We start from the raw sequence: 10,510 nt of genomic DNA, 5'->3' as shown, positions 1-10,510 counted from the left end.
TTCTTAACTGTTGACTGAGTAACTTTTTTAAAGGGGAAGTTCACCAAGGATGATTTTTACATTATGTGCTAGTTTTGTGGTCGCTTACCCCGGAAAACCTATTTTCGCCATTTATAACTCGCGCGATTTTTTACAAAAACCGATAAAAATAGTACAGGAAGTTGCCCATGTAATTTGAATCATGGGAAAATAGCTCCAGGCTTGGAACTTGCATCACCTGATATGGAGGGGACATCTTCCCATGGGTATTGCATTGTCCACTCGCCCACGCGCAAACCAGACTGTGCGTATTTACATAACTTTTGTTTATACTGAGTATCCTTGCATAAACGATAAATCACTTATAATAAACTGTACACTGTCAGATTCTGTGTTGCTGTTTACTACTGTGTTGCTGTGAATGGATAATAATAATAATAATAATAATATTTATTGCTTTAAAAACGCCTTCCATGTAAAAGACATCTCAAGGCGCATTACATTTCAGTTATAAAAATAGAGCAATGGAAAATGGTTAAAAATCACACAAGTAACTCTCTTTAAAAAGGTAAGTTTTTAAATGAGACTTAAAAACGTTAAAATTATCAACACATCGGAGTTTCGATGGCAGCCTGTTCCACAGCCGCGGAGCACAAACAGAAAACGACCTATCACCGTAAAACACAGTGTTAGCGATCGGCTGGTGTAAACTGATCGCTGCACCATCAGCAGTCGACCGAAGAGAGCGCCCCAAATTACGAACGCATACAAGCTCTTTTATGTATCTCGGCGCCGTATCGTTTAAAGCCTTGTACGTTAAGCATAAAATTTTAAATTCTGTTCGCTTATAAATAGGTAGCCAGTGTAAACTACGTAGTACTGGTTGAATGGGATCTGCTTTCTTTATTTTTAGTACTAGACGCGCAGCTGAATTTTGTATCAGTTGTAACTTCCTAATTTGATAATTAGGAAGGCCAAACATTAAACTATTACAGTAATCGAGTCTTGATGTAACAAACGCATGTACTAATTTTTCTGCAGAACTTGTATCAAGAAGATTACGGATTTTTCCAATTTTCCATAAAGCAAATGAAGCAGACTTACATAAATTTGTGATATGAGCTGACATAGATGCTGTTGCATCAAGTGTAACACCAAGATCACGAACTACTGGGGATGAATGAACGCTAACTCCCCAACCCGCAGATCACAAGCATGTGGTTGACCTCCATCACTAAATTTCGACGAGAATCTCTAATCACCTCAGTCTTGCCATCATTCAGAGCCAACAAGTTGGCAGACATCCACTGTCTGATTTCTTCAATACAGTTCTCAATTTTAGCTGTTGGTGTGGAAACACGGGAGCAAGTAATGTACAGTTGGGAGTCGTCAGCATAGAACATGGATTCTAAACCATGCTTTTCTATGATGTCCTCGAGGGGTGTGTATACAAACTAAAAAGCACAGGTCCAATGACAGATCCCTGAGGAACACCACAGTCAAGCGACTGTGCTGTTGACACCACCGACCCACAACACACACCCTCATTGTCCTGTCACTTAGATAGGAAATGATCCATTGTAAAACACTACCATCAATTCTGAACCTGCAACGTAACCTGTGTATTAAAATGTTATGGTCGATGGTGTCAAAAGCAGCAGAAAGATCCAAGAGAATTAAAATGACATCACTTCGCCGATCTAGAGCACGCAGCACATCATTGTGCACTCGAAGGAGAGCAGTTTCAGTGCTGTGACCCTCTCGGTAAGCAGACTGACACTTCGCATATAAATTATTATCACATAAATATGAATTAATTTGAAGAAGAGCCGCTTTTTCAATTAATTTGGAAATAACTGTTAAATTAGAAACTGGTCTGTAGTTGTTAAGAGAATTCTTATCAAGACCAGGCTTCTTTAAAAGTGGACGTACAATTGCAGATTTACATGAATGAGGGAATTCACCTGTCGGGGCCATACCGTGAACTTGGTGAACTTCCCCTTTAACTGTCGACCACTTTATTGTTTTAAACCACACCATAGACATTTGAGGACATGGGAATACTGGCTGAAAAAATTATATAGTATCTTCGTACCTCAAGAATAAACAGTACTCTTAATGAATGAATGAATGGATGGATGGATGAATGACAGAATGACTGGACACTGACTGACTGACTGAATGAATGGATGGATGGATGGACTAACGAAATGTATTACTAATATTACATATTCGAATAGGTTTATGCAAATCGATAATTATTTCACTTACCAGTTTGTTCGTCGTACACTATATTTCCAGATGATAAATCATTATGACAGAACACAATTGGTGAATTCAATGGAACCAACTTTGTCTCCAACTCTTCAATCTCCTTCCAAGTTGGTCATAGCTCGGAATATTTTCTTGAAACCTGTGTGTGAAGGGATGATATACAGGCAGGGGATAGCGAAAATGCACTTGTGGGCCTGTCGCTGTGGGGATTTTTACAGAAATTAACACGCGAAAGTACACAAACTGGGATCGACAACAGAGGAATGAAGGATATTCACCGACATATGTTTAAGGAGGAACGCTAACTATAAAGTTAAGTCGCAAATTCCAAGATATAACTCATCATTTATGATTTATCATCATTTATCATTCGCGGGTTTATAAATTTTCTGTATCAGATTTTTTCCTTGTTTGCCTCTTTCTGTTCTGTTTCATCATTCTCTCCATCACTGGGCCTTCTCTGCAATATTTTTCTCTTCCTCTCTCAGACTGCTGATATTTTTATCTTCTGTTGAAATATCTGTCATTCCTAATTCTCCGAAATAGAAGTCTATGGAATTACCGAAGGATATATTGAATAGTACATGTCATGGACTATACTTCTGTTCACCTCTTCATTTTCAAACTCCCTTGGAATCATCTGATAGTATTTTTTCATAGTTGGGAATAATCCAGCATTTAAAATCTGCTTACCATCTTCCGGTTTAAGTTGTGTGCAGTTTTGCCATTTTATTGGCAATTAACCTGGGAAATACACCAAGACTTCATATAAATACCTTCATGCATTCATCGTTGGTCTGTTCGTCACAAGGCTTCAATCACTGTTGACTTTCATTCTGCATCCAAGATTTGCTTATTGTGACCTTCAGACCGCTCAATTGCAAAACTAGCGTAATAGCTTACCAAAATTAACATGATGCATTTGCCTCATCCAATAAAATTTACTCTTCTGATATATTTGCTAATGTACAATTTCTTCAAATATCAGCACATGAGTGTCTAACAAGTGTTCATTTTGAACTAAGCAATGTCTCAATTGCTACAGCTTTTTTCAAATAAAAGCTAATCTAGAAACTGTATGGGATTCTGCTTTGACAGAGAATGCCAATTCAAATCTCAAAATGCACTTAAAAATCATGTGACACTTATACTGTTGATTAGAGATATGTTGATTGTCGTGATAGTTAAACTGTTGAGTTATTGTCACTATCTATTTAAATTGTTTAATTTTGTAATCATAGGTTGTTTTGCAAAGTGAAAAGAGCAAAACATTGAGCATTGTTAAAGTACCCACCCAATGATACCAATTTGAAACACTGATGCAAAAGATTTTCGAATACTCACGGATATACTTTCTCTGACTTGACCATGTGTGAATCTATTGTCTCACCAGGCATAAACTGATAACAAAGTCCATTATTGAAATAACAGTAAAGTTCAGGACCACACTTGGCTTTGAATAAGACCTGAAAGGTTTCTATTTCTTTTGCTCTGTCCACCATCGATTTTGATTTGTTTCCGTAAACGCGAATTAAAACCATGTCACGTGTGTTTTCAGGCAAATAACAACCGAACAACTTATTCGAAATGCCACCCGTAAACACCTGAAATGTAAAATAAAAAATTGATATCGTATTAGATGATGGTTCTTGATTCAAAATTCGACAGTCACACCAGGATAATATACTTGTATGCGAATGTGTATCATACATGTTGGACGATTACGCCATGCGTGGCTGGCCTGATAAATCTTTTGTTTTTCAAGGTTTATTGACATGTCATGACATAAAGGTATCGACATCTTGATTGGGTTGTCATGGTCTTGTTCCCTGAAATAATCCCAGCACGTTTTGTTCCCTGAATAATCCAGCACAATAAATATTTTGGGTCTATGACGTAACTATTACAGCATGGATTGCTAAACTCAAGTCAATTACAAAGAGAAACATCGACAGTATTACCTTGTGAATAACATAGCTTATCAAAAATTAATCTATGCTGCCTTCATTAGTTGGCGTCGATTGTCAAGTCGTTTATACCAACGATGAAGGCTCCCGCTGTACAGGTATGTAGGACAAACGTGGCAAGGATAAGGCTATGCTCACAAATAACGGTGAAGGGAGGATTAGAGGAATCGCGATTTAAATCTCTTTTTTTTCAGGTCCCCTAAATGCCCTAAAATTTTCGAGTCCCTCCGTCTAAATGATCAATTTTTTCAAATCCCCCAATTATGATACAGCATATTTATTAGGGATGTATGCACACAAAGAAAATATAAATATGTTATGGGAAGTTCTGCTCGAAAATGTTCAACACTACCTGTGCAAACATGAACATTGCGTGTGTTTCAGCATGCTTTAGGGAGACAGCAAGAAACTGTATCTGACAAATATTCATACAGATATTGAAACAATATCAACAGTTGCAGCTTATGCCTGATATTAGGCCTACTTGTTTATTTTTATACAAAATTCATACATTTGTTTTATTTTTCGTGCCTACTCCAAAATTTTCTAATCCCCCTGAAATCCTCCAGCCCCCTCACTCTTTTTTGTGAATGCAGAGTAATGAGGATATTGACATAAGGCTAAGGGAAAGCTTTGGCGTATCGATCGGTTAAGATAACTGGACTCCAAAACCGACTGGACCCTAGTCAACTAGACCTCAGGTCAACTCGACCTTAAACCCCGAACAAGTGTACCTCCTATTAAAAGTTTATCTCTTCGAATCATTTTTGATTAGTAGCCACTTGTGTTGAGGGTCATTCTGTTTCTTCCTTATGATATATGTACAGACCACGGGTCACCTGTTGTCAAGCTACAGTCACACAAGAGCTTCCACAGTTTTAGTCATTTTATTTGATTTTACATGTAACTTTTCTTCGAACTCCGTCCTGACACTGTGTACGACGGTGAAGCCCGTTCATACCTTTTATGGGAGACCATGAACTGCTTGATGAATTCCAATGGTTCATGCGTGATAGACCCCGGAGAAACAAGAGGTGAAGGTGTGGCTATGAGTAAATTTCTCTCTTGGAGCCAAATGAATGTCACACTATAAATCTAACTGTGAACTATAAAATACAATGACTATGTTGCTTCTGGTGCAGGAGATCTCGAGAACAACCCAAGCGATTTTCTCTTTTGCTACATCCTGTATGAAAGAGACAAAGTCGTGTATACCTTGTACTATAAGCTTGTGACGAGCAAGCTCAGAGGCCGATATTTTCAATACCTTTTTTGAATCTGTTTTTACAAATGATGTCATTAATACCAATCCTGAATTAGAAACCCAATATATGATCCATTGCTTAGGTTCACTATTCTGTGTCAGAGGTTAAGTTAGAACTTTAAGTCCTGAATAAACATAAAGCAATGGATGACGATAATTTGCCAGCGATAGTTTAAAAATGTGCTGATTCACTTTTCCATTCCACTAACTTTCATATATAATCGGTCAATCCACGAGGGAGTTTTCCCGAAAGCTGAAGAAATCTTTGGTTGTACCTGGTACCTATATACACAAAAAGGGTACCAAAACAAACGTAAGAAATTATCGCCAAGTGTCCCTCTTATTTCAAAAATGTGTGAGAAATGATACCAAGGCGAGTATATAACCATGTAAAGAGTGTTTCATCTGAACAACAACAAGGTTTATCGTCGGGGCGATCCTTTGCTCTATCTGTCTTGCTTAATGAAGCTCGTATTGCTGTTAATGAGGCAAAACAGTTGGATGTCAAATATACAGATTTTTCAAGGCATTTGACAAAGCGAATCATGAATATTTAGTTCACACACTTGGTAAGTATGAAATACAAGACACCCTCCTTGACTGGTTTGTTAGCTAACTAACTGATAGATCGTAGGTAGTTAATGTTAAAGGGTGTAGATCAGACCCTTGTTCAGGGAAGCCAGGGGTTCCGCCCAGGTGTCACAAATAGGATCAGTGTGTTTCATTCATTATTTAAATGACCAATTTGGCAATTTTAAGTGTGGCTCATTAGGCTTTGCAAACGATCTGAAGCTGTTTAAAGGCATTTCTGGCGATCCCTGGGATTGCCATTGTTCTGGTCTTTAAGAAGATTATTGAGGCGCGATAGCCTTTTGTTTTCCATAGGAATTATAATCCTGTTGGTAAATTTTCTGATGAGACAATCTGGCGCCAACGAATGCCTTTAAGATAATAGATAGTGTGATATGACTGTTCAATGTTACAGGAGGATATCACTTGTCCACGTGGTGTGACAAATGGAAGATGCGCCTTAATTATGCCAAGTTGTAGTACTCAGCCCTTCTTTGAAAAGATTGCCTATTCAAAGGCCTTATAACTTTGATGCACTCAATTTGGAGACAGATTAAAGTTGTAGCTTAGTCCCTCTGACGGACTGTAGTTATAGTGATCTAGGCATAAAGGTGCGGGATTGCTGGATAGCCAAAATAGCCAGCTTTGACATATTTAGCAGCTATTCAGCTAAGAGGGTTTACAGCAATGACTCAAGGGATAATTAGCGGCTATTCAGCTATTATGTTTGGGACCTCATGGAGGTAACTTAATAGTGCTTCGGGGTTGTTGAGCAGCTATTTAGCTATTTTGCTATGATACCAAAATCCTTGGCTATTCAGCTATTCAAGCTAATAGCCGTTTTTAGCGCTATTAGCCAATGCTAGCTGGCTATTAGCTGGCTATCAGCTATTTTCTTATCAATCTTATTCAAGCAAAAACATTGTCATTTTTCCCGTATTAACTATTGTCTTGCCTGGAACTTATACGCTCATCATCAACCCGCCGAATGAGGTGACATACAATTCGTAGGTGTATTTTTTGACTTTTTAGTTACATTTTCAACATTTGCTTACGAACGTTTAAACTCGAGAAATCTCGCAATGTCTTACAGTGCGATTACTATTGCAATGGAGCACCTGTTTGTCGATATCTTTCTTATTTACACCAATTATTCCTACTGCCGATCTAAGTGATCTCGCAACTGCGCTTCCGCTTTTCCACATGAACTTACTGGTCGCAGTTCTTTGTCTGATTTAGAACCTGTGTAATCAGTCATTCATGTTTGTCTCCGGGATTAGTATCTATTAAAAACCTGTAAAGTGGGCATAAACATTCCCAATACTATGTACGGTGTGATCTTTTGGCGTGATTTTACCCTTCGCTTATAACTTAAAGACAGTAAACAAAATAATTACCATGTTCACCATTGATTCTTTAGAGCCCCGCTCGACAAGAAATGCCCAATGCAATTAGGTATTTCTAAAGTAACCTGACATTTGATATTATTTTCTTGATTCTACCATGGAGGTAGAAGAGAGCATTTTTATTTAATACAGAGATCAAGTCAAAACAACAGCCTATCGTCCAAACGCTTGTGTAACTTCCTATATAAGTACTTATCAGTTGCGGGAAGTCTTCTTCAAACAATTTTTGTGTTCAGCTGCAAACTGGCATACATATTTAATACGTCTTTAAACAAAAGACGATGCAAAATCCGTCATAGGTATTTAATAAAGCCCCTGTGACTGTCCTTTAATGTAATCATATGAAACATTTTCAAACAGAAGCAATCACATGAAACCTTTTCAAACAGAAACTAATTGACCATAACTACTCAACCGCCCAACCAGCCATGTGACTTAATATATTTTCTTGGTTCTACCATTTCTCGAGGGTCTATGGTTCTACAAATCGCAAGATTCGCCTGATCATTTCGTTTTTCAACAAAATTTTTCATGCCATTGAATGAAATCCTCAATACGCACAATTTGTGATTTCTTTAGCTCTCAATGCAGAAAAAATGCCTTGTGCTGTGGTTGGTAGAAACTTACACTTGCATGAAAGAAAATATTTCCATACAGAACTCAATACTACGTTCTTGGTTCTACAATATTTATTCAGTATATTTACGTGATTTCTAATTCTTTGTACACCTAAGTGAAAGTCGCGCTCCTTACTTCCTTTGTAAGTAGTCGTCAGGCCTTTTCAGACGTGTCCACTGCTTAGCTGGTAGCAAGCTGATACTGGCTTATAACAGCTAATAGCGACTAAAAACGGCTAATAGCTTGAATAGCTCAATAGCCAACCATTCCGACCTCGGCAGTTGTTAGCTGGTAGCCAGCTAATAGCTGGATAATAACAGCTAATAGCGGCTAAAAACGGCTAATAGCTTGAATAGCGCAACAGCCAGCCCATTCGGACTGCGGGAGTTCTTAGCTGGTAGCCAGCTAATAGTGACTATTAGCGGCTAAAAACGGCTAATAGCTTAAATAGCTCTATAGCCAGCCCAACAATCATTTATTTTTAGCTGAATAGCTACCTACTACGTTTATTAGCAGCTAAAAGTGTCCTGTGGAAATTAATAATAGCTTAATAATAGCCCCAAGCAGCTAAATATAAGCTATTCTTATGTCTAACATAGCTATTAGCTAGCTACCTAGCTATTTACGGGGCTATTCAGCTATCCAGCAATCCCGCACCCCACTCGATCTAGGGGTGACACTAGACACCAATTTAATTTTTTCAACTCATGTTGTTTCCATTATCACTGATGATTGAAAACTACTTGGCATGCTAAAAAAATTCGGGAAAAGATTGGCAAAAAGTTGGGACGCTATTATTGTACGAAGGGGATGCCTTTTGGCCATAGTGGTTTGTGAATGCATTGCTCAAGGTTTACACAACGTTCATCGGAACCACGTGGATAGAGGGACTGTGTCAGAACTAAACTTGAATATGCCTCAGTTGTTTGAAACAGTATTGAAAAGTGTACTCTGACAAGCAATAGCTTTAAGGCGTGACTTTGTTAAATATTTTGTTATTTTGTAAAAGTAACATTTATGATTATCTATAGGATAATCTGTGTGTTATCCTTATTTTGCCAATGTTGTCTGAAAGGCACACCTATTCCTACACAAATCAATTATTTCAGAGGTTTCACAAATTTTTGATGTGTACATGTATTTAATCTTGATCACCTATACGATGAAAGTCAAAGAGTTCCCAGGGGTCGGTTTTTGATTTGCGTTCATTACGTCCCAGAATGTCACTGCAAGTAGTAAATCATAACCTCCAAAATAAACGTTTTGAGTGAAATCGATCAGGGCCTGGGGGCTTTAGCAAAATATCTTTGGGGTCAGTTGACTTACGTACGGGGTCAAGTTGACCTGGGTCCAGTTTACAGTTGACTAGTTAAATATCAATCGCGTTTGTGTCAAGCCCAGAGTCATCACTCGGGTTTGTGTGCTGTGGCGATGACCCTGACCACCGTAATTTGAATGGCCAGTATTAGCATGGAGCTACCAAAAGGTAGCTCCATTGTTTTAGCTTGTGAGCACAATAAGTATACATATGAACTTCATTCATATTGTGTACAAAGAAGCTCAATCCAGAATAAAAATATAATTGTGTACAATAACAATACAATGTACTCATATAATGGCTGTAATTCTAGGTGTGTCCATTGCAAAACAAAATATTTTGGACAAAAATACTGAATTAAATCAGCAAGTTTACACAGTGCGGAGATAGATTTAACACAGCGCGGAGACAAATTTAAAACAGCGCGGAGCTTTTTACACAGCGCGGAGATAAATTTAAGACAGCGCGGAGATTCTACACAGCGCGGACACAAATTTAACTAAGCGGAGAATTGTCGTTTTCATCTACGGTAGTTACATCTTAGTAAATTAATAATGCCTCTGCCGAAGTAGAGTCGCGTCACGCGATATCGATTTGAAGTTGGCTTTTCGCGCCTGCTTGAAACAGGAAACGCAGCAAAATTAAATTTAGTCACCTTGAATTGTATATTCTTGGCCATCCATACAGGTCTGAGTGTCTTCATTAAATCCAGCGCCCCTGGTTCGGGATTGTTTTCATCCACAGTAACATTCATGCGTTTAACTCCTGCTACAGACAGTGCCATGATTAACCACTGACCCAATCTCAAAGCTATCTGAGGATGAAATCCAATATTTAACATTCTTTATGCAATCGCATAAATTTGCATAAAGTTGGTCAGCTCCAGTGCGCACATTTATGCAGTGCATAAAGGTGTGTAAAAAGGAAGTCAGCGGTAGTGCCTGTATGCATCTTTATGCACTCGTATAAAAGGGTTTAATGGCTCATTAAAATTATGCACCTTTATGCAATCCAATAAAGTTGCATAATTTTGCATAATTGTAAAACAACAATGAGGATGACAACTTACAGGCTCTACAAATTGGAAAGGACTACGTTTTAAAGAATAGCTGGA

The 10,510-nt window shown here is 38.1% G+C and overlaps 1 pseudogene; it reads right to left on the bottom strand.

Annotated features, from left to right (window-relative positions):
* Window positions 1-2,738: 2,738 nt before the first annotated feature.
* LOC139123530 (ethanolamine kinase 1-like) lies at window positions 2,739-10,287 on the bottom strand (annotated as a pseudogene).
* Window positions 10,288-10,510: the final 223 nt, after the last annotated feature.

This window comes from Ptychodera flava (genome assembly GCF_041260155.1).
Source record: "Ptychodera flava strain L36383 chromosome 23 unlocalized genomic scaffold, AS_Pfla_20210202 Scaffold_23__1_contigs__length_28996876_pilon, whole genome shotgun sequence".
Lineage (NCBI taxonomy): Eukaryota > Metazoa > Hemichordata > Enteropneusta > Ptychoderidae > Ptychodera > Ptychodera flava.
Note: the sequence above shows the minus strand (reverse complement) of the source record. Positions and strands in the feature narration are given on the sequence as shown.